The 21626-nt window shown below is 38.1% G+C and overlaps 1 non-coding gene across 1 annotated transcript; it reads right to left on the bottom strand.

Moving 5' to 3' along the window:
* Positions 1 to 20428: 20428 nt before the first annotated feature.
* On the bottom strand, positions 20429 to 20535 carry LOC127124855 (small nucleolar RNA R71). Its single transcript, XR_007804334.1, has one exon. It is a non-coding gene; the product is annotated as a small nucleolar RNA R71 (small nucleolar RNA).
* Between the last annotated feature and the right edge of the window lie 1091 nt (positions 20536 to 21626).

The following is a 21626-nucleotide window of genomic DNA, read 5'->3' as shown; positions in this document are numbered from 1 at the left end:
CTTCAAATCCTCAGATGCTGCCTAGCGTATGGTACATTCAGGGGTGTAGTCTAGCGTACGACTACTTTCTTTTTCAGATGCAGCCTAACGGACGGCTCATTCTACAACTCGGATACGATCTAACGTACGATCCATTCTGAACTTCAACAACCCCAACGCGGTCTAACGTACGACCCGTTTGGACCTTACAACCCTCAGATGCTACCTAACGTACGGTACATTTCTGAAGTGTAGTCTGGCGTACGACTACCGCTTTCATCATCAGATGCGGCCTAACAGACGACTCATTCTACGACGGTCTAACGTACGACCCGTTCGGATGTCCATCCCCTCAGATGCTACCTAACATACGGTACATTTCTGAAGTGTAGTCTAACGTACGACTACCCCTTTCATCATCAGATCCTACCTAACATACGGTACATTTCTGAAGTGTAGTCTAACGTACGACTACCCCTTTCGTCATCAGATTCAGCCTAACGTACGGCTCATTCTGCAATTCAGATACGATCTAGCGTATGGTCCATTCTGATCCTTTATCCCCAACAGCATATGACACACTCCGACTCCCCAGCGAAGTCGGCAGCCTAATGGATGACTCATTATACGGTCTAACGTACGACCCAGTGTGGCACCCATGTCTTCAAATTGGCCTAATATACGGCGCGATCTGAAGCTTTCGTCATCAAACCTCCCGGATGACATCTTTAAGCCCATCTCCATCAAGACCAACTGTCGATTCTCAAGTGCAAATTTTTGGGGCATTCTAGTGTTCAATAATCTTCCACCTCCAGACCACGAATGGCGTATACACCATTCTAACTCTCTCGGTCCAAGAATATCGAACAGGGGCAGTTGTCATACCCCAAAATTTGCCCATTAATATTTCAAGACATTTTGCAAGGCATTCCGACTCATATATAACACTGATCTTGAAGAAACAAAGGCCCAGCTCACGGATGGCCCAATCCAGAAAATGGCCCAAACTGGCCTGTTCGCTACGCGTTCGCCTAGCGAAGCTGACAGACAACAAAAATTTCGGGCTTCATTCTGAGCCCAAAAAAAAAAAAAAAAAAAAAAAAAAAAAAAAAAAAACGAAGAAACGAAAAAAAAAAAAAAAGAGAAAATTTTTTTTAATTAATTAATTAATTAATTAATTAATTAATTAATTAAATAATTAAAATAAATAAATAAATAAAATATAACAATTTATTTTGGACTTGGGTCTCCCTCATTCCAAGCCCATTACCCACGAAATTAGTCTATAAATACTGAAGTTTCAGTAGGGGAGTTACACTTGGAGTTACACTGGGAGATTCACTGAAAAAAAAAGGAGGAGGAGAACAGAGAAGAACGAATAGAAGTTTTGGCATAGGAACCCTGCCTACCCGGAGAATTCAGAGTAAAGAAACCCTGAAGGCAGCCCATCTGCACCGAAGCCATCGCCGTCCAATTCCCGCTGCCTAACTTATTCCGATACTACAAGTGGTCAATCCCTTCAACCTTGAATTGGCAAACAGGTTTGCGTATCTCTATTGTTTATACTTTCAATTGGCCATATCTACATATATAATGCATCATGATTAAATGTTGATATATAATTTGTTTTCGTATGGGAATTTAAATATGCCTGAATACCCTGAATGTTTGACCATGTTATTCCTGTGATAAAATGCCATAAAATTCAAAGTTCCTAACATGGGGCTGTTTTCAAATTCAAAATTCGTGGCCGCTCGCTAGCACCTCGCTAGGCGAGCCTGGGGCGAGTATTCGCCTGGCCTTCGCTAGGCGAGGCAGAGGCGAACGAGACAGTAGCTGACTTTTCTATTCTTTTTTTTTTATGTTTTATCATAGCCATGCATTATTCATCCTATCCTATTTATTGTTGTGATATTTCTCCGGTGTAATCTTCGATTGCACCCTGATTTGGTGTTCTGACATGTTTCTTTTTTTTTTTTAGTTTCGTAAAGGTTCACATATCCCAGGAAAAGGTTATTGGCTAGGTATTCCACTTTATTTGTGGGATACCCTTGTGGAGTTTCACCCTAAATTAATTTTTAATGTATTAATTTCTAATGTATTAATTTTTAATATATTATTTTTAATAATTTTAATGTGGAGTTTCATCCTAATTATATAATTAATTGTAAAACTTTGCCTTTGAATAAGTGATCTTGGACCTCTCTTTGTTGCCTTACGATTACGATATTACGGTCATGTCCCGCGAACGTGGGGATACCCTTAGCAAAGACCCTTCGGTTAAATCATCATAAAATAAATTATAGTCCCTCGGATGTTGCCTTCGAATATACAACTTTGTCCCTCGATGACCCTCCGATGTTGCCTACGGTTAAAAGATGATAGTCCCTTCGAATGCTAAGATATCCTCGTAACTGTTGCCTTCAATGACCTATCGATGACCCTACGATGACCCTTAAACATCCAAAGGATAAAACTACTTATTTCTCAATAATAAGGACAGTTTTACCCTCATAAGGATAGGAAATGCTCATAAAGACCTTGGGTCGGTATAACTCTTAATTGTTGGCTCACAATCTAAAAACAATTTTCACACCTCACACCTTTCAAAATATCTTTAGAAAATCACCACTTGGTATATATTCATACTAGAATCATTACCGAGTTATATTTTTCTAAACAATTTCCAAAACTAAACGAGATAACTACTTTGTATATATTCATACAAGAATCATTACAAAGTTAAATTCTCTTTCCAAAAACAATTTTCCAAACAATTCACAAACACTTTTTTTTCAGACAAAAATAATATAAGTGATCGAGCAATTAAGAGCCCATGGATAACCATGGATACAAAGGGTGCTAACACCTTCCCTTTGTATAATGTACCTCCCGAACCCAAAATCTAAATTAAGGTCTTTCCTGTTCTTTTCCACCTTTCCTTATTGGATAAAAGAAAAGTCGGTGGCGACTCTTGCTAACCGCGACATTGCGATAAAAAACACAAAAAGTCCAGTTCACCGTATGACAATCTCGTCTGACATCAGTAAATCCAACAACGCTGGAAGAAAAGCAAGAGCAGATGAGAAGCCCAAAGAAGGAAAAGAGGTTCAGTGCTATGAATGTGATGGTTATGGACACATCAGGTCTGAATGTGGGACCTACCTTAAGAAACAGAAGATGAGCCTTGCTGCCACATGGTCTGATGAGAGTGACACTGAAGAGGCTGCAAATCTTGTGACTGCTTTGACAGGAAGATGGGAATTTGATGAAGATTCAAGTGATGGTGAAGTAACCTTTGAGGAATTGGCCTCTACCTACAGAGAGTTGCGTCAGAAAAGTGTTGAACTGAACAAGCAGCCTTTAAATCAAGAAAAAGACATAACTCAACTTGAGAATGAAAAGGTAGAATTCTTGGAAACCATCTCCAAATTGAAAACAGAAGTTGTGGCTCTAAAGGTCAAGCTAGATGAAGATCAACAAGTTGAGAGCCAGAAGATAGTCCAACTGGAAAAAGAAAAAGCAGAACATGTGGAAACTATCCTCAAGCTAAAGACTGAAGTTGTGCTCTTAAACTCAAAACTAGAAGAGACAACCAAGTATGTAAGGATGTTGAACAATGGATCTGACTCCTTAGACAATTCTTCAAACTGGACAAAGTACAGGAGTAAAATCTGGATTAGGGTTCCATAAAACCAAAGTTGAAAGTAGCTACACTGGCTGCAAACCTCAAGCCAAACCTAAATGCAGCAATAGTAAGAGCAGTTCCAAGATGTCACATCATATGTCACACCATCAGAAGAAAGAACAGCAAAAATACAAACACCTAAGATGGAGATGTCATTACTGTGGGAAATTTGGACACTCAAGGGCCTTCTGCTATAAGCTGTATGGTTACCCTACCCACCTTCATCAGCAACAGCAGAAGAGAAAACAGTAGTATGGCAAGCACCAAAGATGGAGATGTCATTACTGTGGGAAAGCTGGACACTCTAAGTCTTCATGTTATAAGCTGTATGGTTATCCTAGCCATGGTCATCAACAGATCCACTATCAACCCAGACCCAAATATCACAGGCCTATCAACAAGAAGCAATGGGTGCCTAAGAATAATGGTCTAAGTCTAATAGCTCACAAAGAAGAGTGGTATTTTGATAGTGGATGCTCTAGACACATGACTGGGAACTCAGACCTGATAACTGATCTTTACCCTCATGACTTAAGCTATGTAACCTTTGGTGATAGATCTAAAGGTGAAATAAAGGGGATAGGCAAGCTTGAGTGCCCTGGAGCTCCTAAACTTGACAATATTCTTCTGGTCAAGGGCCTGACTTCAAATTTAATAAGCATCGGTCAGCTAGGGGATCAAGGTCTGAGTATCATCTTCACTAAAACTGAATGTCTGATTGTGAACAAAGACAGTGAAGTAATTATGAAAGGAATCAGGACCAACAACAACTGCTACATATGGAGCTCTCAAATGGATAATCCCTCTAAGATAAGCACAGCTGCAAGAAGAATCTTCAAGGGAAAGGAAAAGTGTCAGATAAGGATACCTAACCTCAAGGAAGAAAAGGTCATGATGGCCCAAACACCTGAACATATGACTGGTGGTATGAAGTCTGAAGGTAGTGAGAGCCTTGCTAAAACTGAGACACAAGGAACTATGTCAGTTGAAAACAACAATGCTCAACCTGGGTGGATGAAACTACTGAGCATTATCTACAATGTCACATTCGATGCTATGACATTGTATTATGAAAACCTGACTGCAAAGGATTTGTATAATGAAAAGGGAAAATTAGGGGCTTGGTTTCTTGAGAAAACATGGCAATTAATAAGGAGTGGAAAAGGCAACAAGAATATTGGCTGCCCAATAAAAAGAAAAAGCCACATTACTAATGAACCATCTCTTAGTATTGGAAATAGCACACTCTGCCTGAACACAATCAAACTCCTCAAAGAACCTCTGCTAGGGCAAACAACGTTTTCTCAAAAGTTCAACAACATGTCTCAACATCCGTCAACATCTAGCTCAAAATCCTTTCATACTAGAACTTCCTCCATGGAATTTTTAGATGAAGATTTGATGGAAGTAACTCCTCTGTGTATGATACCAGGTAATGTTCCAAACGCACCTTCCATGGCTAAAGCTAAGCAAGGTAACATTCCTGAAAAATCACCTGAGGACATGCACTCTACTGATCGCATCATAAGAAACCTAATTACTAGCATACTGAACAAAGAGCATGGAGTTAAGGACACTTTTACCCCTCTGTCCAGAAGGGAACCCTCACCTGAGGTAGAAAGCCAAGCTGAGAAAGATGATAACTCATCTAAAACAGAAAAGGAAGTAGCTGCTGAGGGTTTGTGTTCTCTTGGAAAAAACTTACCTAGTATGTCCCCTGATACTGCTCAGAACATTGAGGAAGAAGGGTCTGAGGAAGAAGATGGCACGTTGGTCAGTCTTGTGAAAACAAGTGTAGCTAATAGACTGAGGAAGAGGAAGAGTATGGTTGAGATAAGGATAGGTAGGAAAAAGAAAAGGGGTGCTGGTATGGGTCCCTCCAAGACTTGGAGTAAAGTAGAGGTCAGAAAGATGAAGGAGAGTGAGAGTTCTGAATCTGATGAGGATGTCGAATATGATGTCTCAGACACTTCCCCTGTTAAAAGGAAGCCTATAAAGAAGTCTCCAAACAAAGTGGCTGCTGTTCACCTTGACAATATCTCGTTTCACGTGGAAGGTGGTGCTGCCAAATGGAAGTTTGTGACTCAAAGATGGGTAGCAGTTGAAAGAGAATTGGGAAAAGAGGCAAGTGAAGTAAAGGAAGTCATGGAGTTAATTAAGACAGTTGGTCTTATGAAAACTGTGACTACTCTGCCTCAGTGCTATGAGGGGTTAGTCAAAGAATTCATTGTGAACATCCCTGAGGAGATATATGAAAGAAACAGCAGGAAGGGCTGCAAAGTTTTTGTAAGGGGTAAGTGTGTGAAACTATCACCTACTATCATCAACAAGTTCCTGGGGAGAGGAACTGATGAAGGGGTAGATCTAGAGGCCACAGATAATGAGATCTGTAGGATGATTACAGCTGGCCAAGTTAATGAATGGCCCAATAGGAAACACCTTGCAGCTAGTAAACTAACTGCCAAGTATGCCATCTTGCATAAGATTGGTTCTGCAAATTGGGTTCCTACTAATCACATATCTACCATCTCCATTGCTCTTGGGAGGATCATTCATGATATTGGAACAAGGGTTAACTATGATTTTGGCAAGTTCATATTTGAACAAACCATTAGACATGCTTCCACCAATGCTGTTAAGTTGCCCATTGCATTCCCATCTATCATCTGTGGGATCATCCTGAGTCAACAACCAGGAATCCTGAGTACAAGTGATATTCCAAGCAGGAGAAAGACCCCTCTATCAATTCACTACAAGCTGTTTAAGGGAAGTCATGTCAATGATGTCATGACATCTGCTAGAAGGGAGTCTGCACCCAAAGGAAGCCTGATTGACCAACTGAAAGAGACCTGCAAGGAATTGGACAATGGAATAAATGTGGCAAAATCTAGAAAAGAGGCTTTAGAAGTTCTCATCTGTAGCCTGGAAAGGGAAGAAAGAGAAAAGATTGGAAAGGAATCAATTACAAGGTCCCAATCCTGTTCTGAAAGCTCAGAAGATTTTGAAGATGAAGATGAAGGTGAAGAAGATACTTCTTCTTCTGATTAATGGTTCCTGCTTGTATTGAAGACCTGGGGGGAGCTGGAAGGGATGGTGGAAATTGTTGCTGTTTGGAAAGCTGATGTTCTTTCTGTTTTTGTATTTTGTGGCAGTCCTATTGATGCCTGTTTTGTAATATTTAGGGCTCTTAAAGAGTTCCTTGGATTTGTGCATTATCTCAGTTGTCTGTTGTGTATAATGTTGGTGTGTACTTCCTGAATATGTTGTTCTAACATGCTTAATGTTATAACATCTGTTTTAACTTTCTCTGCTAGACTAATAGACATTTATTTTGTCTGATTGGTCACCTTTGGTCAATTTTGACTAAAAAGGGGGAGAAGTGCTTGATGTGGAAGTTGGTTGTGGCTGAACAGAAGTACAGCTATTACTGGAAGAGGTGCACAGGTGCTGATGAAGAGGTGCACAAGTGCTGTTGTTAAAGCAGATGTCAGTATGACATTCTGGCTGGTACAGGTGCTGGAGTTACAGTAGCTGTTTTTGGTGAATGCACAGATTTTTGGTGAATGCACAGATTTAGGGGGAGAAGAAGTACCCTGGTGTATTGTGCATTTGTGTGTCTTACTAGTTGCATCCATAACTAGTAATTTTGTTGATTGTTGCACAGATTTAGGGGGAGGAGAAGTACCCTTGTGCATGTGTGTATTACTAGTAGCCATAGTTAGTAATTGTTTTGCTTCTGCTGCTGATTAAACTACTGTTTAGTGGTTTAACTACTGATAGTTTGCCTTGTGAACAAAAAGGACAAATATATGTTTTAGCCAAAATTTGCCAAAGGGGGAGTTTGTTGATTCTAAGTGTTGGCAGCAATTTTGGTAAAACAAAGAGTGTTCACAAGATGTTATGTGTGATGTCTTAACATGAGATATCCTATGTACCTGCTGGAGTTAAAGAAGATATGCAAGCAGGATTGTTTCAGAATGCCACTTACAATGCTAAGGCTTCTGATATTGGGTGTACCTGCTGGAGCTTATATGGAAGACATATGCTGTAGGATTGTTTCAGTTGACATACTCATTGTCATGGTAACTGATATGGTTGTACCTGCTATAAAAGGAAACTGGATTATGCAGGATTTTTCCAGATGTCAGACCCGATGTCATGACATCTTGTACACAGAACATTCAGTATGAATGTCTGGTGTTTTGTGATTGCATAATTGGTGGCAATCATTGGTTGATTAAAGATATGGCTAGCTGGCGCAATCTATCAGGGATATCAACCAGATTTGTTTATTTTCCAAGGAGATCTTTACAGCTGATATGAAAAGATTTATGTGGAAAATATATTTAGGGTTTTCAAGCTGTCCAATGTTTCTATAAAAAGGGACTCAGAAAACCTGATTGAACACACAACCAAGACTGAGCGAAATTTAGAGAGAGAACTAGGGTTTGTGTCTGTAGGTCATTCAAGTCATCCATAGATGATTGAATTGGATTGATTTGTCTTCTTGATCAAAGCTTTGAAGCAAGATCAAGAGTGTGTCTTCTTGATTGAAATTGTGAAGTAAAATCAAGAATATTGTAATTGAAAAGTATTTTCTTTTCACAAGGGATTGTTATTTATAATCACGGGTGTGTGATTGTAAGGGAAGTGAGTGGGTTCTCATATCTAAGAGTGCTTAGGTAGAAATTGCACGGGTAGAGATTAGGTGAGAAAGACTGTAACTTGTTGAAGTGTACGGATAGTCTTTAAACTAATTCTATTATAGTGGATTTCCTTCCTGGCTTGGTAGCCCCCAGACGTAGGTGAGTTGCACCGAACTAGGTTAACAATTGGTCGTGTTATTTGCTTTACAATTCTGTTTATCCATTGTTTATAACCAGATATCAGTGTCGTAACATTATCTTCGACATCTTATATCTGATACCAGAATTTCAGTCATCAACAACTACATAGGCATATCTCTTTCCACCCAGACTTTCAACCTGCGTAGGCCCCATTAAGTCCATGTGCAAAAGTTCCAGAGTTTTGGATGTTGTAGGATGTCCCAGCTTAGGATGTGACATCTTGGTTTGCTTGCCAACCTGGCATTCTCCACAAACTCTTCCTTCATCAATAAGAAGCTTTGGGATTCCTCTAACGGCTTCCTTGGATATGATCTTTTTCATACCCCTTAAATGAAGATGACCAAGACGTTTATGCCACAGCTTCACCTCCTGTTCTTCCTTGGCTGAGGAGCAAATTGTGGAGTAGTTTGAGACTTTAGGTTCCCAGAGATAGCAGTTATCTTTGGATCTGGCTCCTCTCATAACTTCCTGATTAACTCCATTCATCACAACACATAGCTCCTTAGTGAACTGAACATAGAACCCTTGATCACACAGTTGGCTTATGCTGATGAGATTAGCAGTTAGTCCTTTTACTAACAGTACATTATTCAGTTCTGGAACTCCAAAGCTGTCCAGCTTACCCACACCTTTGATTCTTCCTTTAGCACCATCACCAAAGGTCACATAACTGGTAGTGTGAGGTTGTATATCCACCAATAAATTCTCCATACCAGTCATATGTCTTGAGCAGCCACTGTCAAAGTATCAGTCTTCTCTGGTAGATGCCCTTAGAGATGTATGAGCTAACCTAGCAACCCATTGTCGTTTCTTGATGGGGGCATTATGCTTATATGCCTTATGCTTAGGTCTGACATGAGGGGTTTGGTTAGGATAACCATGCAACCTGTAGCAGAAGGCTTTTATATGACCAAATCTACCACAGTAGTGACATCTCCATCTCTGAAATTTCTTCTTCTGATGGTTACTCATCCTGGTTCCCTGATGTTGAGACATTGGCTGTGACTTCTGCTTGAATTTCTGAACTTCAGCCTTTGAGCGTTTGAGTTCAGCAGAGGATTTCTTCACAAAGCCTAGACCAGACATGGTTCCTGACTTCTGTCCCACCTTTAGGATCTCTTCCAACGTGTCAGTTCCTTTATTTAGCATTCTGATGGATTTTGTCATTTGATCTAGCTTGGAGGTCAGCAAGGTTATCTCACTATTTAGACCATTTATGACTGTCAGATGCTTCTTTTTCTCATCCTCTAGCTCCTTGATGAGTTTCTTCTGCTTTTCTCCTTGTACACACACTTCTGCACTTTTGACGCATAGCTCTTTATATGAAGCAGCAAGTTCATCAAAAGTCAGTTCATCTCCACTTGAGTCATCATCAGAGGCACAGACACTGGTTAGTGCAGTGACATGCTTAGCAGATTCTCCTTCATATTCACTCTCAGAATCTCCTTCAGACCAGGTGACAGATAGCCCCTTCTTTTGCATCTTGAGGTAAGTAGGACATTCAGCTCTAACGTGTCCAAAACCCTCACATCCATGACACTGGATTCCCTTGCCTTGGTTGAACTTTTCTTCAGAGGTTGATCTTTTCCTGATGTCAGACGAAATGTTCTTGACATTAGGTCTACCTTTTTTATCAATCTTCTTTATGAACTTGTTGAACTGTCTCCCAAGCATGGATATGGCTTCTGATATGCTTTCATCACCTCCAGTACTTCCTTCTTCTGAATCCTCTTCAGTATTTAATACAAAAGCTATGCTTTTGTTCTTCTTTTCAACATTCTCACACAAGCCCATTTCAAAAGTTTGGAGAAAATCAATAAGCTCATCAACCTTCATATTGCAGATATCTTGAGCCTCTCCTATGGCAGTGACCTTCATGGAAAATCTCTTTGGCAATAATCTGAGAATCTTTCTTACAAGTTTCTCTTCAGCCATCTTCTCTCCTAAGCCACCAGAAGTGTTGGCAATTTCAAGAACATTCATGTGGAAGTCATGAATAGTCTCATCCTCTTTCATCCTCATGTTTTCAAACTTGGTGGTCAGCATCTGAAGTTTAGACATCCTCACTTTGGAGGTACCTTCATGAGTTGTTTTGAGAGTATCCCAAACTTCTTTAGCCAGTTCACAGTGATGCACCAGTCTGAAAATGTTCTTATTTATTCCATTGAACAGTGCATTCAAGGCCTTAGAGTTTCCAAGGGCTAATGTGTCTTGCTCCTTGTCCCGCTCTTCTTCTGGAATTTGCATAATGATTCCATCTTTACCTGTCTTTGTTGGATGTTCCCATCCTTTATTGACAGCTCTCCAGACCTTGCTATCTAGAGACCTCAAGAAGGCTATCATACGAGGTTTCCAGTCATCATAGTTAGAGCCATCCAGCATGGGTGGTCTATTTGAGTATCCTACATCCTTGTCCATGGTACTAGAAAGTAACGTCCCTAGATCTCTCCCAGAAATTAACAGGCAGGGTGCCTGCTCTTATGCCAATTGAAATTCTAGTTAACAGACTATCGATGTCACACGGGATGTTATGACATCCAATTCTGCGTAGACAAGAATTATAAAGAACTTAAAAGTAAAGTGCAGTAAATAACACAAGTAATTGTTTACCCAGTTCGGTGTCACACACACCTACGTCTGGGGGCTACCAAGCCAGGGAGGAAATCCACTATTAGTAGTATTAATTCAGACCTTAAACCAACTGTTTAATCCTATCACTTAATACCTACCCAATGCAATTTCAATCTTAAACTAAGACCAGAGTTCCTACTCACTCCCCCTCAATCACCGCAGTGATTACAACCTTTAATTAGATTAAAGTTAATGGTGAAGTTATACTTCAAACAACTCTTGATTGTGCTTAACAGCTTTAATCAAGATACACAGCACTAACGCTTAAAAGCTTAGAGTGACACAGCACTTACAACTCAATGAACACCCTAGTCCAATGCAATCATTTACGTGATAATTGCTTGGCTCACAAGATACACCTAATACAAGACACACATAAAATACAGCAGTGAAGAACAATGGAACAATACAATCTTCACGCCTAAAACCCACCAGTTCTGAAAGAAGGATTGCCATCCTTTTATATTGCAGCACTTGGGCCTTGTACTTGTATTTTCTAAAATTAAGGTTAAGCAAGTTAACCTAATTTCCACATATTAGGATGCTAACAAATAGGTTATTTGTTAGGTTCATTAATTGTAGCTCAGTTGTTAGTTTCCTGGATTTTAGCTCAGCTGTTGGATTCCTGAAAAATAGCCTGAGAAAAATACTGAAACAGAAAAACTAACCATCCTACACTTTAGCATATGCTGTCAGGAATGAATGTCACAACATTCAGTTTGACGTCCAGAACATATACCATATGCTAAGTCTGTTATTTTCCTGAAAACAGACTGTGCTAAATGCTGTACTGTAAAAGACCAACCAGACTATACTTCAGTATCAGCTTACAGTAATAAATATCAAAACATCCAGTTTGACATTTTGACAATGAGCCTTATGCCAGGTCTGTTATCCTCCTGAAGAACAGACTGAAATAAATACTTAACTGAAGCAGAAAAACCAACCTGCCTATTATTCAGTATATGATGTCACTGATGAATGTCATAACATCCAGTTTGACATTCAGACAGTAGGCCTTATGTCAGGTCTGTTATTCCCTTGATAAACAGACTGAATTAAATACTGAGTTATAATAGACAACCAATTATTCTATACCTCAGTATCTGCTGACAGGGATGAATGTCACAACATTTAGTTTGACATTCAGTAAATCATGTATTAGCTAAACTTGCAGCATACTACTCAAGTATGTCATGACACCAGTCAAGACATCAGAGTACAGTTAGGTGTTCTAACACAAAATGCAGCCAATCAAACAGCTCCAAAACATGTCATGACATCAGTCAAGACATTATAGTCCATTTAGTGTTTTACCATAAAATGCAGCCAATCAAACATCTACAGATTTCAAACCTCCGACATATTCATTCTTCCAACCTATTTTCCTTGGCAAACTTCTTCCTTGTGTGAACTCTCAATACTTCATGGTCTTAACCATATCCTCATTCCAATACTGGATTAACATTTAAACTTGGTCCACTTAATTCATCTGATATACCGCTCTACATCTGTTGGTCACTTTCCTCCCAGAAATCACGAATTCCCTCCCTTGCACTAAGTTACACAAAACATAATTACGATATCTTATCTTGACTTGGTTAATCAATACTCCTTAATTCTTCATAAGAAAACTTATTGATTCCTTGACCACACACAATATTGACTACTTTTTTCTTATTATTCCTTCAACAAATGTGATAAACTTGTAATCCATCTATCGATAATCTCATCAACTTCACTTGATCTGATGTTGTATGCTACAAGCCTCTACTCCTACTGTTTCACTTCTCTCGTGCTACTCCAATAAGATAGTACCGCTAGCACGAGATTGCCTTACTCCAATTCTTACGAGTAACTGTCTCTTTGATCCCAATAATCTTGATTGAGCTCTTTCATCCATCTCCTTTCACTACACTATTCTGATTCCAACAGTGAAGCACCTGGGATTCCTAGGCACTACTTATTAGCTAATAGTCTACATAAAAGATCATGCCTATCCTCCAGAGTGCCCACCATCCAAAGCAGTAATAGGACCTCACTGACATCCGTTAGTAGAATAAATTTCTCGCTGACACACAAAGGTTTAGGATATGACCAACATCCTCCATAAGATATATATATATATATATATATATTATATATATATATATATATATATATATATATATATATATACACACACACACACACACACACAAGAGCCACGCGACTACAACCATAAAGGTGTATGACATTTAGATTTATCATGTGCTCAAATGAATTTATCCAAATTAATTCGACAATACTTGATTCTTATTACTATATTCCATATCAAATCCTCTTATAGGATTCTGATTCATTCAAGGTTTCTGTTGACACAGGATCTCGACCAATAACAAAATAACACCTATCAAAGAACTTCAAGTTATTAACGAGACACCATTTCCAAGAAACCTTAAGCAAACTAGACTGCAACTGTGAGTCTCCATACCACTCACAGAGTCACACAACACTTCTCACCTTTAGGAATAACTTTGCACTTCCTATCTAGAACCCTTCATCTCAACGTCCAGACCCATCTTCAATAATCTTAGCTCGTGCTCTTACTAATATACAACCTGAGTTACATGCTTAACTTCAGGAATATCTTATTCTCGTTCCTCCTCGAAAGTATAACTGATGAATCCTTCCAATAGGGTAGAGTATCATTGTACACATCCATTACCACTCTCATGGAGTCTACATCTAATGCCATGAATCCGAATGAATTAACCAATGCCATATTATGACCAACCACTTTACACCTTACCAACATATACAATATACCTAACTAATCTCTTCCAGATCACCACTTAGTAGGTCTCTTCTAGCTATGTTCCTTATAGTTATTCATAGTCACAATAATGGTACTTCTAAAACTTACTTAAACTGAGCATGGTTCACCAGGTTGGTTTCCCCAAACATCTGACTTCCATGATATCTCTATAGATGACCAACAATGCAATTACACCTTCCAAAATTACAATTTCAAAATAATCAATTTGACTTATGGTAACTTGTAACTCTATCCCTAACTCGCACATTCCTACGGTACACCAATGCGATTTAGGATACATTCAGCTCCAACAAGGTGTGATTATCATACTTTGTGATCAACCAAATCCAAACATTACTCAGGAAGATGAACAACAACTTAGCTTTCAAATACCCATTCTTACCCTTGCAAACCACATGATACGCATTTAAGGTGGGGCTCGACATTACCACATACTTATTGACTTGGATTCTCCTCCAAACCAATATACATTGAACACTTCACCACACATAAGCTACTCACCTATATGACTTGCTACTGACAACCTTATCGCTTCATTATGAGTCCATACGACATAGTTTGTTTCACGTTCCACACTTAGCTCTGTATTCAAGCTTGGTTTGTCTTTCATTGTCTAACATAAACTCAATTTCTAGGAAAACAAGACTCATTACTCAACAAAGTGTGTATTACTTCACATCCATCTCAAGACAAGGAGTCCATTACACACACTTGTGACCATAATGTCGGCATCACATACTTCTCTTAATACCTAGGTTTAACTTTTCCCACTACACTCCTTCCTCTAAAAATATTCATGCGAACAATCATCAACTACACGCCCATAACTTAGCCTTAATGAATCTTGATGGTCCCATTGTGCCTTTATCTAAAATGTACCCCATTACAAAAAATTTATTGCAACATTCACACTACTTCCACACTCTACGTTCACTTATCTTCCTATGGTAATTCTCTCAGTTCCAATTACAGAACCATTCAACTAGAATTCCTTAAATCCAATTACTTATTCTTTTCCTCAACACAAATATCCTTCAACCCATCCTACTAAAGCTTTCGTTGTTATATAATGCTCATTCCCTCTTTGACACAAATCCTTTTCTACTGATCCTAGGTAACTACACATTTCATAACAGTTTCTTACCAACACTAAACCTTTGACGATCTATCCTGAATCCGATCTCCCTTCTAAGACTGAATATACTTGATTTATCTTCTAACCTTCATTTGGTCCATACCTGTTTCACTTGGAATAGGCAGACATGTCCTCGAGTCTCTCCTTAGACTTCACCACTACCTTAGGCTCCCAACAAAATTGAACGTCCTTATCTCTCAAGTTCTCAACCACTTGCAAGGTACCATTCCAAATATATACTCCACTAAGTACTCTCGTTCTTCCGAAATGTTTTAGTGGCCTTAGAAATTGAAACACTGATACACTACCTCACTTCCAAACCTTATGACATATGTGCAACATAACCATCCTTTCTCCTTCACCATACGAAGTTACTTATAATACTTATTCCATATCAGTGGGTATATCTTATTCCACTAGCAAATTCACGTCTCTCTCAAAGCTCTGACAGTGTATCCAATAGAAATCCTCAACTTCCCGACTTCCTCAGCACTACCTGATTATTTGAACCACAAACCACCCCTCAATTCTACATTACATGAATCACAACTCTTACTGAAACTTTAACTAAGCCATATGGTTCGCCTTACTTTCTAACTCTTGTCTTGAGCCTACCCTCAAAGCACGAGTTCCACCCACACTTTGGAGTCCTCGTGGTCGCTCAATCATAATCCTACCTGTAACACCCCTTTTTCTACCCCAAATTATTTAACATATAATCAGAGTAAATAAGCACGCATATAAGGAAAAGGGCGTCACATCGACGTTTTCGAAACTTAAAACTTTCAAAAACCAACAATACACCTGGTCATTCAAAATAACACATTTCACTCATCATGAATATTCAAGCAATATGCGTTCGCAGCGGAAAATAAAGAATACTCATGTATTTCATAAGATGATCCATGTCCCATACCATGATCAAATAAAATAAAACAATTAATGACGTAAAGCATATTCAAATAAGATACGAGTTCAATACCACTAATCTACCCAGTGTTACATGACCAGAGCATTGACTCATTACCTAATTTCAAACTAAATACGGAAACTCTCCAGCTATTCTTGAACAAGCTACCGTCCACCTACTCCAGCAATACTACTCTGTAGTATCTGCACGATACCCATGTAAAGGTAACATTCAAACAGAAAGGGTGAGAATTCCAAATCATTATGAATATAGCATAATAAGGCATAATGAATTAAAACATAATTTAAGAATTCATCACACTTGGTATAATCACATCAATAATATTAATCAACATTCATCTCACATATTTCAAACGTACATCACACTCACATCAATACATGCATTCAATGATCACATAACTATCGACGACTCAATGCAAGACAATGTGACTCTATGCATGTGGTACTGCAATGTGAACTCAAAGTTTCACCCCTTTCCGATTCAATATCTAGAATCCAAGCCACGTTTCCGATCCGGACAAGACCAAAGCCCTACGTCTGTTTCTAATGAAGGATCACTGCTTAATACTACGCCTAATCCCAATTAAGGATTAACGTCTGCTACGTTTGTTTCTAATGAAGGATCACCGCTTAATACTACGCCTGATTCCAATTAAGAATCAACGTCTTCTCATGTGAACCCACAGTTTCACCACTTCCACAATGAAGTCAACCATGCTATGAATGAATGCACACATACCAACACATATGCAATTAAGATCTATACCATCTTAACATTCCACATACCACCATAACTCACAATTGGTACATATACACATTCATCACCACACATCATCTATGATTACATATACACATCCATAACCAGAAATCATTCACAATCCAATAATGGTATACATACACATTCATACAATATTTTATTTTCATCATGATAAAATTCATGGCATTTATAAATCACATAATATTTTATAACATGGAACAATAATAATCCTTTACGTTATCTTTAGTCATGTTATTTCACAATCAAACATATCAACCATGTTTAACACCCATCAAAATAAAATTCATAGAATTTGTAAGACGCATAATACACTATAATATGATATCATAATAATAGCCTTTTTCATTATCTTACCAATGCATCCGTCCGCATTCAAAACGGAGCTATAATGCCCAATTAATTCATTAATCTATCTTAATCAAGATTTAGATTAATATTTATTCATTGCATAAGTATTCAACAACAACCTCTCTAGCCTAGTGGTAAGGCATGTACAGACAATAATATCGCATTTTTCATCGTTGGAGGACTTCGATTCCGTAAAAAGTCACAGTTTTAGCATAATTTAATCACAATTCAAGAGTATTTATCAAGACCTAATAATTCCAAATCATGCCAATCAAGGATTTCAATCTAAATCATGTTCCTACCCATTAACCCAATCATACTATTTATTAAACCTTGACTCCTCTCGCTTTTCCTCTCCTCTTTCTCTATTGCCTTCAGTTCTCAAGTGAATTCTAATTCTCACTTCCTTCACTCTTACTATTTATAATAGTATTCTAGTTGGGCTTAAATCATCTAATTTAATCACTAGGCCCAATAATACCTAATATTTAAATACCTTTATTTAAATTCAAATAATTAACCACTCACTAGTCATACTGATAGCATGAAATAATATCACATTTTTGGACTCGATTTAATTAAATTATATTATTATTTGTTTCGATTTATTTCATTTTATTCGATATTACTTGGTATTTTTCCTTTTATTTGTCTCAGGTAACTTATTTGAAGCATAAGTGAAAAAGGAAGAAAAGGAGGTGCAAAAAGAAATGAAGAGAAGCAATTTCACCTCTATTGCCTTCAGTGCTCAAGTGAATTCTAATTCTCACTTCCTTCACTCTTACTATTTATAATAGTATTCTAGTTGAGCTTAAATCATCTAATTTAATCACTAGGCCCAATAATACCTAATATTTAAATACCTTTATTTAAATTCAAATAATTAACCACTCACTAGTCATACTGATAACATGAAATAATATCACATTTTTGGACTCGATTTAATTAAATTATATTATTATTTGTTTCGATTTATTTCATTTTATTCGATATTACTTGGTATTTTTCCTTTTATTTGTCTCAGGTAACTTATTTGAAGCATAAGTGAAAAAGGAAGAAAAGGAGGTGCAAAAAGAAATGAAGAGAAGCAATTTCACCAAAGCCTAACCCAAAAATACAAGTCATGAGCGCTGAGCCTGTGACGAGCGCCACACAAGGTGTGACGAGCGTCACGCCCTGCTGCCTTGTGTTACGAGCGTAACACATGGTGTGACGGACGTCACACCATTCTCCTATATTTTTGGCTTCAGAAATGCAACAGATGCACGTTGAAGCCTATTATTTCGCTTGACTCTTGGAACGTGAGGATTTTACACGGAAAGCTTTGGAAACCGTTACAAAGTAGACTAGTATAAATAGTCACTTCCTTCCAACCCTAAAGTTTCTTCTTCGTTCCTTTTTTTTTCTCTTCCGGCCGTGCAAGCATACTTTACAGCATTACCTTTTTACAGTTTTTACTTTATTTGCAATTTTTATTTTCTTTTCCAGTCAATCTTTCAGCACTTAATTAATTTTTCACACAATAGTTTCTACACCAGAAACTATTGTGTATCTTTTACTGGATCTAACCTTACGTTAGATCCTAGATTTTATTCCTTCACTTTTTATTTTCCTGTCCGATTGAAGAATTCAAGAACAAATCCAACCGGTCTGTGGTGGAGTGTTCAAGATTGCTATTAATTATTCAGGTTCTTTAATTATTGTTTGAATTTATACATGCCCTGCATTATTGTTTATTTATATTGTTTGCCTGAGATGGATTTATTTAAGCATGATGATTGTTTAGATCTGTTTAGCATGTCCGGCTAATTTATTTAGGTATCGGTATGTAAAGTAAGAGGAATGAAGGAATCAAAACTAAGTTGGTTTAATTACGTTTAAAAATAAAATCACTCTTTTTATGGTCTCAATTTACAGGTTTAATACCAAGGTTTTTGTACGAGAGTAAAAGACTAAAGAAGTTAAAATCAATAGAACAAAAGTTTGAGTTTTTAACTGGACAGTGTAAATTGGACATTAATTCTAGATCAGGGCGAAAGCAATTTTTAGAGTTAATTAAATTCTAATCTTTTTCAAAAAGTATTTTTAAAAGTTAAATGTGAGGACGAGAGTTAAGCATTTGAATTTAATTATATAATCTAAGTCAACAGAGCGAGAGTTTGAGACAAGGGTGTTTAAACGGTTATTATTTTTATAAAAAGAGTTTCTATAGATTCTATTGTTTTCAAAAAGTAATTTTGGACTTAACTAATAAGTGACAGCTACGTTAATTTAAAGTCATGGTCTATTCAACAGAGCGAGAGTTTGAGAAAAGGCTTTTAATCAATAGTGTCTACTGAAAAGATTTATTTTAAAACCAAGAAACCAACGAAGACTTGATTCCCTAATTACGACGAACTACATACCGATATCCGCTTAATTGATATTTAACCTAGATCTTATTTTAGTTTTAACTTTTCCCCCAAACAATCAAAGTATCATCCATCTTAGCTTTACGAAGTAACCTTAGAAAATGGTATATCGATTCATAAGTCCCTGTGGGATTGATATCTTTTAAAACTACGCGATAGAACTGTGCACTTGCAGTTAGTACCCCAATCGACTCATAAAGTCGCGACCAAGTTTTTGGCGCCGTTGCCGAGGACTTTTATTTAGTCGATATCGTAACTCTTCTGTTACGTTGTAGAGACTAAGGCAATTTTTATTTTATTTCTTTCTTTCGTTGATTTTTATGCCACACACTCGCTCACAAGGCAAGCCGTTTTACTTACGAATCAACGACATTGAACTATATCTCCGAGTCTTACGACGAATTCGGGAATATCGTGCTGCAAACAATCTCCCTCCTATCGAAGTGCCCGACCTCAAAAATCTTCTTCCTTCACCGATACCCGAGATGGAAGAACCAGCTCGTGCTCTTCGAGATTATGCCGCTCCATCGCAAGATGAGCCGCATTCGAGTATTGCTCCACCCGCAATCAAAGCAAACAACTTCGAACTTAAACCTTCACTGTTGCAAGCAGTGCAACAGAATCAATTCTCTAGAAATCCCACCGAGGATCCAAACCTTCATTTATCTGTATTTGTCCAATACGATGATACTGTTAAAGCTAATGGTGTCACTTCAGAGGCAATTCGACTTCGTCTTTTTCCTTTCTCGTTAAGAGATAAAGCTAGAAGATGGCTTCAGTCTCTCCCTTCCAACTCAGTTACCACATGGAACGAGTTGAAGAAAGTTTTCCTTGCCCGATATTTTCCTCCGAGCATAACAGCTATGTTGAGAGCCTAGATAAATGGATTTAAACAGAAAGATAACGAGTCTCTTTTTGAAGCATGGGAAAGATACAAAGACATGATGAGACTTTGTCCACACCATGGTTTAGAGGACTGGTTAGTGATTCATACCTTCTATAATGGTCTCTTGTACAACACAAGATTAACAATAGACGCCGCCGCAGGTGGTGCACTTATGGATAAACCTTATGCCAATGCTTATCAACTTATCGAAAGCATGGCCCAAAACCATTATCAGTGGGGAAGCGACCGAGCAATGGTAGAGAAACCTCAAACGAAAAGTGGCATGTACGAGATAAGTAGCCTTGATCATGTTAATGCAAAAGTGGATGCTCTGGCCCAGAAAATTGAAAGTTTAAATGTATCACCTCCAACCACCGTGGTTGCCGCAACTCAGAATTGTGAAGTCTGTGGAATCCAAGGTCACACTCCTGCAGATTGTCAACTCCTAACAGGAATCCAAGCAGAGCAAGTGAATTATGCTCAAGGAAATCCCTACTCGCACACCTATAACTCTAACTGGAAGAACCATCCTAATTTTTCATATAAGAGTAATAATGCTTTATACGCACCAGGACAAGCTCCAAATCAAGCCCCAGCTATACCTCTTGGATATTAAAAGCCGACCCCATCTACACCTAACAATAATGTTCCTAGGAAATCCAACTTGGAAATCATGATGGAGAACTTCATAGCTTCTCAACAGCAAACCAATAAAGATTTCTTAAACCAGAATATACACACTAGCGAACAAATCAAACAACTAGCAAGTAAAGTAGATGCCCTGGCTACCCATAACAAAATGCTGGAAACACAAATATCACAAGTAGCTCAACAACAAGCGCCTACAGCTGCCCCAACTAGTACATTTCCTGGACAGCCCCAACCTAACCCGAAAAGCCACGCTCATGCAATCATACTAAGAAGTGGAACGGAAGTGGAAGGACCAGTAGATCCAAGAACTGAAAACCAAAACTCTAAAAAGTCAACTGAGGAAGAAAGTAAACCTAAGGAAAAGGAAGAAAGTAATAGGGAAACCGTAGAAAAGAAAGAACCCTATGTACCTCCACCACCTTATAAACCACCTATCCCTTACCCTCAAAGGCTTATTAAAACCAAAGATGCGGGCCAATTTAAAAAATTTGTTGACTTACTGAAACAATTAAACATCACAATTC

This window comes from Lathyrus oleraceus, chromosome 2 (assembly GCF_024323335.1).
Source record: "Lathyrus oleraceus cultivar Zhongwan6 chromosome 2, CAAS_Psat_ZW6_1.0, whole genome shotgun sequence".
Lineage (NCBI taxonomy): Eukaryota > Viridiplantae > Streptophyta > Magnoliopsida > Fabales > Fabaceae > Lathyrus > Lathyrus oleraceus.
The sequence above is the reverse complement of the archived record's forward strand: the minus strand, read 5'-3'. Positions and strand labels throughout refer to the sequence as shown.